The sequence below is a fragment of the Natrix helvetica genome (genome assembly GCF_964273705.1).
Source record: "Natrix helvetica genome assembly, chromosome: 1".
Lineage (NCBI taxonomy): Eukaryota > Metazoa > Chordata > Lepidosauria > Squamata > Natricidae > Natrix > Natrix helvetica.
In genome coordinates this window covers 337,610,682-337,622,716 of record NC_138548.1, presented here as the reverse complement: position 1 = coordinate 337,622,716, position 12,035 = coordinate 337,610,682, and the positions used below count along the sequence as shown (strand labels likewise).

The 12,035-nt window shown below is 44.6% G+C and overlaps 1 protein-coding gene across 1 annotated transcript in view; it reads right to left on the bottom strand.

Moving 5' to 3' along the window:
• The window catches only part of FHIT (fragile histidine triad diadenosine triphosphatase), a 1,079,102-nt gene that overhangs the window by 274,728 nt on the left and 792,339 nt on the right, over window positions 1-12,035 (bottom strand). The window lies entirely within an intron of this gene.

Here is a 12,035-nt window from a genome sequence, read left to right as displayed (position 1 = left end):
CCCCATCCCCCGGTCCTTCTGATGAGATTAAAATCTCAGTCAAAGGCTCTCTGGTTTGACAGCCTCTTAAAATGACAACATCATGGAGCCCTGGTCTCCTCTTGTTATGATATCATTGCAATCAAGAATGACAGAGGTGGACTGCTGGGGGTTTGCACGGGTTCGGACGATCATCTAGCTAGGATTCTGCCCAGTTCGGTGAACCCCCAAATGACACCCCTGGATGGCTCTGCCTCCCTCCCCTCCCAGGAGCCTCTATACAGCCCGTTCATCATGCAAGGTAAGTGCAGGCCCCACGTGGAGGTTTGGGGAGGGTGAAAAATGGGCCTACTGGAGTCCAGAAATGGGCCTGTTTTCAGCCTCCAGAGCCCGGGAAATCAGTTTTCGCCCTCTTGGCGGCTCAAGGGAAGCCTCCGGAGCCTGGGGAGGGTGAAAAATCCCCCCTACCATGATGCAGGAGGCCAACTAAGCCATGACCACCATGACCACATCCAAGCCTCCGGAGGCTGGGGAGGGTGAAAAACGGGCCCACTGGAAGTTGTAAACAGGCCATTACTGGCCTCCAGAGGCTGGGGGAAGCAGTTTTCAACCTCTCAGAGGCTCAAGGAAAGTCTCCGGAGCGTTGGAAGGAGGGTAGAACACCCCCCCCCCACCGTAGTGCAGGAGGCCGACTAGGCTACGCCACTCAGCAACGGGGCAGTGAACCTGTTGCTGGAACCTTTGAAGCCCACCCCTGAGGAATATATTAAATCCCTCTGCAATCTCCTGCTGCAAAGGCCAGGTTCTTGCAGCAGAAGACATCTTGCCAGGATCTGTTGCACTTCTTAAGAGGAACCAATGATTGTGGAAGCAAGCAACCACTCATAGCCCAGAAACCACTATTAGCAGGCAGAAATCCAGCTTGCATTCCTGCTGCCCATTTATCAGGTTTTCTAGACATGCAGGGGTCAAGGAGTTTGCTATGCTGGGGAATCTCAAAGTAGACCATGTGTTGGGTCTTTGCCCTTCATTGTTTCATAATGGTCAAGGTCAGCCTGGCCCCGCAGAGATCTGTATAGAAGCAGATGATAAAAATACAACGGCACTATTTGTGTGCCATTATCATACATATGTTGTTAATTTGGCAGCATCCTGGTTTGTTGCAGGTGTCACTGAAACTGTCTTGCGTTCCCAATAAATGTTAATGACAAAGATTATATTCTAATCTTTGCCATTAGAAATGAGAAGATTATATCCTAATTTTGGTCATTAGCATTAATGGCACTACTAATAGGCAGTCTCTTCCCTTTTACCTTATACCGTTTCAACCCTAGCAGGAAATGTTTTGATCTGGCTGCTGAACCATTTTCAGTGATTATTTTTGAATCAAGAGAATGCTCAGACTGTCTCTAGTACTGCAGGGATTAAATCTTTTACACAACTTTTGTATATTTTATTTTCCCCCCCTTAGCTGCAGCCTTGTTGCTCATTTAGAAAATTGGAATGTTGTTTTTCATGCCTTATTAGCCAAACATTGGAGTTTATAAATTCATTGGAAACCCAGCTGCATTTATATACCATTCTGGTTAATGGCACTAATGCTCCTGATACAACTGAAGCATGCTATGGTGGGACTACGTTTGAACATTGCAATTCCTAGTCCTCATGAACAAAAGGGAAAAAAACCCGTGAGAAATGTTTAAGCTGTAAATTAAATTGGACTCTTTAGAGATATTTTATGACATGTTATGATTGATACAAAATTCCAGTCAAGTGTACTGATTCAGTTTGCCATTAAAGAAGCATCGCTGTGGGTGGGGAAACATACAAAAGAATGAAAAGAGAATGAAAAGGGAATCTCTGCTCTTAAGAATATTTAACAGAACATGTTACCTACTGGGTACTGTATTAAACACATCACCTTCAGCTCTTTACAATTCAGGAAAACACATCAATCACATGGCACAATGTTGGGTCTTTAGAAAAGGCTAAAAGATTGGGCTGAAGGCTAAAAAGAAGCAAATTGATTGAAGAGAAAGCTTTGGCTATGCATAGACAACAGTCAGTTTGCCATGCTTCTGAGAGAACGTAAAACATAAAATAATTGAGTTGGAAGGGACCTGGTCTTCTAGTCCAAGCCCCTGCTCGAGTGGGAGACCTTATACCTGTGATGGTGGACCTATGGCATGTGTGCTACACATGGCACACAGAGCCCTCTCTGTGGACACGCCATCTGTCACCCTAGCCCAGCTCCATTGCACATGTGGGCGCACCTCCCATCTGGTCTTCAGGTCTCTGCCACACCTGCACGGGGGCAGGGTGAAGAATGTGGGGGACACATGCATTTGGAGGTGCTCACATTGTATTATAGGGCTTATTGCACATGCATGCGCCCCCCATTTTGGCCCTGGAAAGCCTCCTGTACCAATTTGGAAGCCAAAAACGGGCATGGGGGCACCACATCAGCCTCCCCCCCCCAGTGCCCTGTTTTGGGGCTGGAAGTCCTCCTGCAACGGAAGTGCATGCGCAGGATGGCACGCACATTGCATTTTGGGGTTTCGGACATGCGCTTTGGGAACTCAACACCAAAAAGGTTATACCATTTCAGACCAATGGTTGGCTAGACTCTTTTTGAAAGCCTTCATTGATGGAGCACCCACAACTTCTGAAGGCAAGCTAGTCCATTGGTTAATTGCTTTCACTGTTAGGAAATTTCCCGCTAATTCTAGGTTGCTTCTCTCCTTGGTTAGTTTCCAACTATTGTTTCTTGCCTTGCGTTTTATGGCTGGGGAAAATAAATTTACCCTTCATCTTTGTAGGAGCCCCTCAAATATTGCAATAATGCTATCATGTCCCCTACAGTACTTTTCATTTGACTAGACATACCCAATTCTAGTAACCATTCTTCATATGTTTTAGCCTCCAGCCCCTTAATCAGTATGCTTATGTTTCTCTGGCAGTGTATTGATGTTGAGCCACTACAACTTATGCCATGCTTACTTTCCAAAAGTGAAATATAAACTATATAAACTACAAAGTCAAATGGTAAAGACAATATGCTGTCATTAAAGTAAGACAAGATCATTTCAGCCACAGAGAAACAAAATACCCATAAGCATTTATTTAAGCAAAAGAAAAATGCAAACAAGCGCTGGAACATGCACATCTACAGGTCAAGAAAATGTAATTCCAAAAATAAAGCCCTAGTAAGACCACACCTAGAGTTCTGCATCCAGTTTTGGTCCCCACACTAGAGGAGAGATTCAACCTATAAATAAGGAGAAACTTTCTGACAGTGAGAACAATCAACCAATGGAACAGCTTGCCTGAAGCTCCCACAACAGCTTGCAGTTATGGGAACTTCATCACTGGAGGCTTTCAAGAAGAGAATGGACTGCCATTTGTCAGAAATAGGGCAGAGTGTCCTGCTTAAGCAGGGGGTTGGACTAGATGACCTACAGTATAAGTTCCCTTCCAACTCTGTTAATCTTTTAAAATATCCAATTCCATTGAAGAGGCCCTGCCTATGGAACTCACCAACAGAGCCTTGAAGTGCTTTGGATTCCATTCCAAAGTGGTTCTGCCGCATGCAGAAGTTCACATATACCACAACAGCATCTGTTCACAACTCACAATAAAGTGGCCATTACTTTCCCCGAGATGGCATGGCAACTTCAAAGACAGCTTAATGATGCTGGGAAAAGACAAGGCTGCTTGCTTCAGAGTGGCAGGCAGATGTTGCCTTCATCCTCTTGTACACTCCAAAGCACCCTTTATGAATTATTTCCGGAGTGCTGTCCAGCCTTACTCACAAATCTCATTGCTTTTGCTTGTGGATCAGAGACCGTGGCTTCAGCTGTGTTGGTTTGCTTATATCAGTGCAGACAGAACTATTAAAGCCTCATAAATATCATCAAGTGAGTCTAGAAACAAATACGTAGCCCCAATGTCACTCAGGCAGAATAAATGCCTCGGGATCTACCAGTTCGTTGTTGAAAGTTTATACAGTTAGTCCTCATTTAGCAACCACATTTGGGACCCGTAACTTGGTTATTAAGCAAAATGGCTGCTAAGTAAAACATGCTCTATGCTTTCACTTCAGTTTTCCTTTGCTTTACAGACCTGTGACAGACATAAATATCAGGACTGGTTGCAAAGTTATGTTTTTATCACTATCACAACTACAAACAGTTGCTAAATGAAACTAAATTAGCAACTAAGCAGTTGCTAAACAACGACCGAAGGGTCATTGGTGCTTTCTGAGCTCGGTTGGCTTTTTTTGCAGACATTTCACGACTCAAACTAGGTAACATCAGTGTTTGTGAAATGTTTGCAAGAAAACAACCAAGCTCAGAGAGCACCGAAGGTCTCATAGTTCAACCCTGAGCTAAAAATATTCTCCTTTATTGGTAATTGAGGACTACTTACCCTGCATAACAATAGCAATTCCACATCTTTACTTTGAGTCATATTATTTGATCTTTAAACTCCACATAACATACTTCCGTGTCAAACACAGGTGAGAGCCCATTTACGGACTTACATTGCGGCGTTAAGAGTGGCCAAGCGTCAGTATTGTGCCACTCTTATTGCATCCGCAGATAACCGCCCTGCCGCCCTGTTTGAGGTAACCCGCTCCCTCCTTCAACAGAGGCCGCGGGAAGCCCCTCTACAGGGTAGAGCAGAGGAATTTGGGGAGTATCTGCAGGACAAAATCGCTCAGATTCGAAGCGAGTTGGTCCCCACTAGTGGTCTGGAGGGGACGTTGGAGGCGGGTCTTGAGGTTCCATTCTGGGAGGAGTTTGACTCTGTTGCTTCTGACTATATGGACAGGTTGCGTAGGCGACTTCGTGCTACCACATGTTTATTGGACCCGTGTCCCTCCTGGCTTGTACTGGCATCCTGGGAGGTCACATGAGGCTGGCTCCAGGAGTTAGTCAATGCTTCTTTGAGTGAGAGGTTCCTGCCAGCCGCCTTGAAAGAGGCGGTGGTGAGGCCCCTCCTCAAGAAGCCTTCCCTGGACCCAGCTTTGTTAGTCAACTATCGTCCCGTCTCCAACCTTTGCTTTCTGGCGAAGGTCGTAGAGAGTGTGTTGGCACAACAGTTTCCACGCCACTAGGAGGAAACTGATTATCTGGACCCACGCCAGTCCGGTTTCTGGCCTGGCTACAGCACGGAGACGGCATTGGTCGCGTTGGTGGATGATCTCTGGAGGACCAGAGATGGGGGTTGTTCCTCTATCCTGGTCCTATTAGACCTCTTGGCGGCTTTTGATACCATTGACCATGGTATCCTATTGTGTCGACTGGAGGGGTTGCGGGTGAGGGGCACCGTTTTGCGATGGTTCTCCTCCTATCTCTCTGGTCGAGAGCAATTTGTATTGGCAGGGGGGCAGAGGTCGACCTCGAGGCCACTCACTTGTGGGGTGCCACAAGGGCCGGTCCTCTCGCCTCTCCTGTTCAATGCATATATGAAGCCGCTGGGTGAGATCATACGTGGGTATGGGGTAGATTACCATCTGTACGCGGATGACACCCAGTTGTACATCTCTACCCCAAACCACCCCAACGATGCCGTCGAAGTGATGTCTCGGTGTCTGGAAGCCGTACGGATCTGGATGGGAAATAACAGACTCAAGCTCAACCCATCCAAGACTGGGTGGCTGTGGCTACCGGCGCCCGGTTCAACCAGCTGATTCCATCACTGGCCATTGGGGGCGAACATCTGGCCCCCGTGGATCAGGTACGCAATTTGGGCATCCTTCTAGATGCCCGGCTATCAATGGACGACCATGTGACAGCCGTGGCCATGTGACAGCTGTGGCAAGGGGGGCGTTTCACCAGGTTCGCCTGGTGCGCCAGTTGCGTCCCCTATTGGAGTGGGACGCCCTTCGCACAGTCACTCACGCGCTTGTGACATCCCGACTAGACTACTGCAACGCCCTCTACATGGGGCTTCCCTTGAGATGCGCCCGAATGCTGCAGTTGGTTCAGAATGCGGCCGCGCGGGTAGTTATGGGAGTCTCTAGATACTCCCACGTAACACCTCTCCTGCGCAGGCTGCACTGGCTGCCTGTGGCTTTTCGGGTGCATTTCAAGGTGTTGATTATCATCTTCAAAGCGCTCCATGGCACAGGACCTAGTTATTTACGGGATCGTATCCTGCCCCTCACATCCCTTCGGCCGATTCGTTCACACAGAGAGGGACTTCTCCGGGTGGTGGCGCCCAGGGGAAGGGCCTTCTCTGTGGCAGGCCCGAGCCTCTGGAATGACCTTCCCCCTGACATTAGAACGACCACGGACCTCCGCTCCTTCCGCCAGAAACTCAAAACCCACTTGTTTCATCTAGCCGGCCTGGCCTAATTCCAGCTTTCCCACCTCAGTTTGTATTTTTAAATTTTGTGATTTGGTTTTAAGATTAAGTTTTAATTTTTATAAATTTGTACAGGGGTGTATTTAATTCGATTTTAGTTATATGTATTTTGACTGTATGACTTTAATTTGTACCTGTACACCGCCCCGAGTCCCTTCGGGGAGAGGGTCTAGAAGTCCAATAAATAAAATAAATAAATAAATAAAGGATTGCCTGCCAGCTTTTTTATGTAATCCAAGACTCAAACGAACCAGGGTTCAGATCACACTTACAATAATACTTACATTCAAGCACATATAAATACAAACCCCACCTTTCAAGACAGTTCACAATTTTCTAAACATTCAACTGAACCAGAGATGATATTCAGCCGGTTCTCTCTGGTTCAGGCAAACCAGTAGCGGTGGCTGCAGGAGGCTCCACCCACTGGCCCTGATGTAACGTGTGACCTTCTGCACATGCGCAGAACATGGTGCATGCGAGCGAAGTGAGTGCTTGTGGGTGCACTCTCACATTTGCGAACCAGTAGGGAAGGTAGATGAATCCTACCACTGAACTGAATGTCTGCACTAAGCCCACCTTACACTTGATTAAGAAAAAGGAAATATCCGACTTTTGTTCTTGATGGGTCCCCCAAGCAATATTCTTATTCTTGATATTTGCCAAATCCCAGAATTGCACCCAACCTCCAAACATGTCACAGATAACCTCAGGTATATTATCTACCGAATGCTCCTCAAAGAAATTTGGCTAGCCAGGTCAATCTGCTGAAGACATGTTTCAAAAGCCATCACTGCAATGAAGTGTTTTTCTGCTGAGACCGGTCTATCAGGACAACTTGGTCTATCCAATTATGGGATGGAGCATACTGCTTCTGCTTTCGCCTTCCAGCTCCAATTCAGGAGCCTTCACGGGCGATCGCTTCCGTGCCAAACTATTTCGTGTTAAATTTAAATTTACTGAAAAAGAAATAAAGAGAGACTAGTATAGATCTATTTCAAGCTGTGAATATAGATACAGCTTGAAATAGCTATACTAGTCTCCCTTTATTTCTTTGCTGGTAAATTTAAATTTAACATATCATTGCTGTTATTAATGTGAAAATGCTTCAGGATGGATAAAATTTATACAGAAGTTCAAAAGTCCGAATATGGGCATAATCAAGATTGCCTGCAGCAAAAGAAAAGAAAAAAAAAAGAAAAGTAATTCCAAAATCTAAGAACAAATAACCATAACCACTATCAAGACAAAGGCACTAATGTACACTTTCAGGCTTGGTCTTTTCAGCTCTGACTTCTGACCACCTGTCACTCAAGGATTGACTGGAATCCAGAGTCCCCTTTCCATCAATGGAAGCCCCCTAACCCAATGAAAGCTTTTACTGGAAGAAGGAACTGCCAGAATGTATTAATCCTGAATGCCCCTGTATCCTCTGAAAAGCTGGATCAGTAAATTGAGAGATGCTGCAGAATAATGTGGAGAAGAGAGGAGACAGTAGAGGGAGGGGGAGGAGTGTTGCGTTTTCCATCACCAATCCCATTACACACATACCTTATTCTCTCCATTTGTGTTCCCAGTGACTGAAGAGCTTCAAAAAATGAAAAAGGGAAATCAAAATGATGGGTTGGAGGGAAGAAACTAATTTTGCTGAATCTATCGCTCCCTTTCTGAAGTTCCTCCCGATTGCTCCAGATGTATGGAGAAACCCCTGACTTTTACAGTGACACCTAATTTAAGGAATGTATCTATCCAAACATGTGTTTTTCTTTCAAGGGTCCACGCACCATGCTTCTGTGCATTAAACATTCCTCCCTTCACCCCCGCCAAGTAAAACATTTGAAGGAGGGAAAGCACATTTCTGAATTATATTTCAGATGTGACTTTCATCCATATGGATAGGTATCTGATAGGTAGTTTCAATAAATCAGCAGCCACTCCACCAGCCTTATCGTCCTATTACGGTATGGGATTGCAGTAATTGAATCAGAAATGCGCTGGACATGCAAGTGAACGTTATTAAAACACCCACACTTAGCATTTTTTAAAAAGCTGCATCATCTACACAAGGGCAATAAATTACCACAAATTATGGTGCTCTGGGTTTTGAAAAAAAGAAAGTGACCAAATACAAGGGGGAAAAAAGAGAGGTACGTAATGTCTAAAAATGTAATGTCTAAAAATGTCTAAAAACAAGAGTTTGTAATAACTTCAGTGGGTCACAGTCACTGCATTGCATTTATTAAACTAATGGGATGGGAAGCCGAACACGTCTACATAGTTTTACCATTCACCGGCTGCACATACATCTCGTGGCCTTTGCTTCTTGCACAATAGAAAATCAATTCTCACTTTAATCTTAAAAGCAAGATATATGCTTGCTGATGACTAATCAGGGGAGCACTCTGAGAAAGCAGTAACACTTGGCCCACAAACACATTTGCAGGTAATCCTAGAGGTCACCACTGCCAGCTGTGCATTTAAATCAGCTTAGGTCAGTCACAAAGAGTGTTAAGTTCAGGACCATAGACCTTCAGTCCTCCACTGAGACAATTTGAGACTCCGATGCTTAAGCAATTGCCATTGCCTAAACAAGCGCATCTCAGCCCAGGAGATGAGATGGTCAATTCAAAGACGTCAGGTACTGTTCTAAGACCACTGGAACTGATTTGTACACCTGCTGGCAAATCATGTCATTCTGGAATCTACTATATAGAATTTCCACACTACCTGTGCCGAAAAGAATGCAAATGACCAGTTGTTTGCAAGGAATATAAATCCTTCCATTCCCTACTATCCTGTCAGAGCTGAAGAATCTTCTTGCATGAGAAGCGAAATGTCTTCAAAGAAAAACAAGAAAGTCCAGTTGCCTCTTGAAAAAAGCACTTTTGGGACAACCATGACCTGGGTGACTGAGAATCTCTACAGACTTTTAGTTATGCAATATGGAATGAACACCCTTTGAATGGTGTGGGAGTAGGAAATGATTTCCAGAGGGGGGGAAAGTGCAGACTACAGGAACCAGGAGCACTGCTCAGGTGACCCTGAGGACACAGATAAACCTACAGATACAACAACCCTCTAAAAGGATGCAAATTGCCAGCTGTCTACAAGGAGTATAAATCCTTCCATTCCCCACCATTCCGTCAGAGCTGAAGAAGCTTCTTGGATGAGAAGCGAAACGTCTTCAAAAGACAACAAAACAAGAAAGTCCAGTTGCCTCTTGAAAAAGCACTTTTGGGACAACCATGATCTGGGTGACTGAGAATCTCTAAAGACTTTTTTACCTGTGCCTAAAACCAATAATAAGGATATGGGATCAGAATTTGCTATTATCTGTGGGGTCCTTGGTGCTCTCCGTGACTGATAATTTTGTTTTCATCAGTATTCGAAGGGGATGGGCTTTGCTCTTTATTTACAAGTGGTTTGCCCTGTCAGTTTTGGTGGCACTGTCCTTGATTAATGCTAAACCAGCAACCAAGTCATAAACAACACCCCAATCATCGAATTACCAACTCAGACAATCAAACAAAAGCCTAATCAAGAAATCACCAAGACCACTCCCACCAACCTGACAGGACAAACCACTTCTATATAAACAGCGAGCAGACTCCACTCCCTTCTAGCACTGATGGTATTACCTAGCTGGGTAGTGAAACCTCTGAAAGAAAAACAATCAAGCTCATGGAGCCCAAAGATTCAATAGTTCAACCCCGAGCTACAAATATGCTCTTCTTTTGCTATTATCTTATGGAAGCACTGGGAAGCTAGGACATAAACACTTTATATCAACAACGTAGAAGCAGTTTATGTGGGCAGCAGTGGGATTCACTTACCGTCCTGTTGTGACCCAGCAGGATCCGGTTGAGCTGCTGATAGACTCGGATAGCGAGGAACCATTTGAGTCTGCTCTGGATGATGTGGAGGACCCTGTGAAGGTTCAGACTCACAGTAGGGACCAGAGAGCTGGTTGGCCACCAGGAGGCGCCTGAGGCATGGAGCAGTGGGGAGGATCAAAGGCAGTTTGTCCCTAATGCTAGATTGAGAAGGGCTGAGAAATGGAAGCAGCAACTCCATAGGCAGACTCACAGAAGATGATTGAGCACAGGTGGTTGTGGATTGGCCCCTCCCAAGAGAGATTATAGGTGAGGCATTGGGAGGGGACATTTGCAGGAAACAATTGTTCAAATTAGTACTTAAATTAATCTATCTGTGTATTCTAGCCGTGTCTGTTCATTTAGACTATCTGCGTTGCTTCATTTGAATTATCTGGGTTGCTGCAGAGCTACTCTATTGAACGTGAGTTGTCTGGGCCCTCAGCCAAAGGATTTGTTATCTTAGTAATTAAACAGTGGCAAACAGCCAAGACTGTGTTCTGGTTTATTCAAGGCGTGGGGAGGGGGGGGTCAGAACACCTTCCCTACCGGTTCGCAAATATGAGTGTGTGTGTGTACCTGCGTATGCATACCGCTTTCTGCGCATGTGCAGTGCTCGTGAATTACGTCGGGGTGGGTGGGCAGAGAGAACTGGCTGAATACCACCTCTGGATGTGGGGAAATCATCAGGAAGTCAGCACACACACCCTAACTGTTTGTCTCAAAATGGTGGAATAAGGTGAAAAAATTATTGGAAAAGAAGCAATAAGAATGTGTATTTATGGCACACAGCAGGGGGAGAGATCTACTCTTCCTTTCTTTTTTCATCCAAGTAGTTACTTGAAAATGCGTACATACAAAGACCTACTGCTGCCTGCCCCAGCATGGTGCCATTAAGGAAAGTCAAATGTACTGGAAAGGGGGATACTATGTTGGGGAAAGTTTACTTATAGTAAGTGCTATAAATAAGGTCTTAACCATGGCCTTCAATCTAGCCTAAATGTCTACTAATACCTTTCCTAGAGACCCAGCAAGCTTTCTCTCTCTCCTGATTTATTCTTGTTAAGATTTCTTACTTTAAAAAAATGAAAACATGTTGCAATATGTTATTTAAGTATATATAAATAATTTCTTTAGTTATACATAAATCTTTAAAAGAGATGGCTGTTGGCAGACACAGATTCATTAGGAAGTGTAAGCACCTATTTAGCAGAAGGATAAAGGGAAATTGGTGGTAGAAAACTTTCCTGGATGGTTAGAGGAAAAAGCACCCTCACCACTGATAAATCAGTGCTCTGTCACTGAAAATACCATAACATATAGTGATTCTCATTTAACAGACACTCATTCAGCAACTGTTGAAACTGATGATAATGCTGAACAAGTGGTAATTTTAACCAGCCCTTGGAGTTCTGACTGTCATTACTTCTAGTTCCAAAAACAGGTAAAGTCAGTGGGGAAGCCAGCAGGAAATCGGAAGCGGAGGTCCTTGCTTAATGATGCAACTGGGACAACTAAGTGCTGCAGTCACATGCATTTTAAGACCTGCATTATTAGCAATGAGAATGATGGTCCGAGTTGCTCTAGTAAACTGAGGACTACCTGTAATCTCAACAATTCATATGTGCCTGTCTCTTAAAAAAAAAAGAGACTCCTGCTTTAGAAAAGGGATTCACAGTGGAAAGTTGATGATTTATATCTGCCTTTCTGCCAGAATAAGGTGACCAACTTTTTTACAATGAAAAGGAGGACAAATAAATTGGAAAAAATATATCATAAATAAAAGAAATATTTTATTCATTGCAACAATAA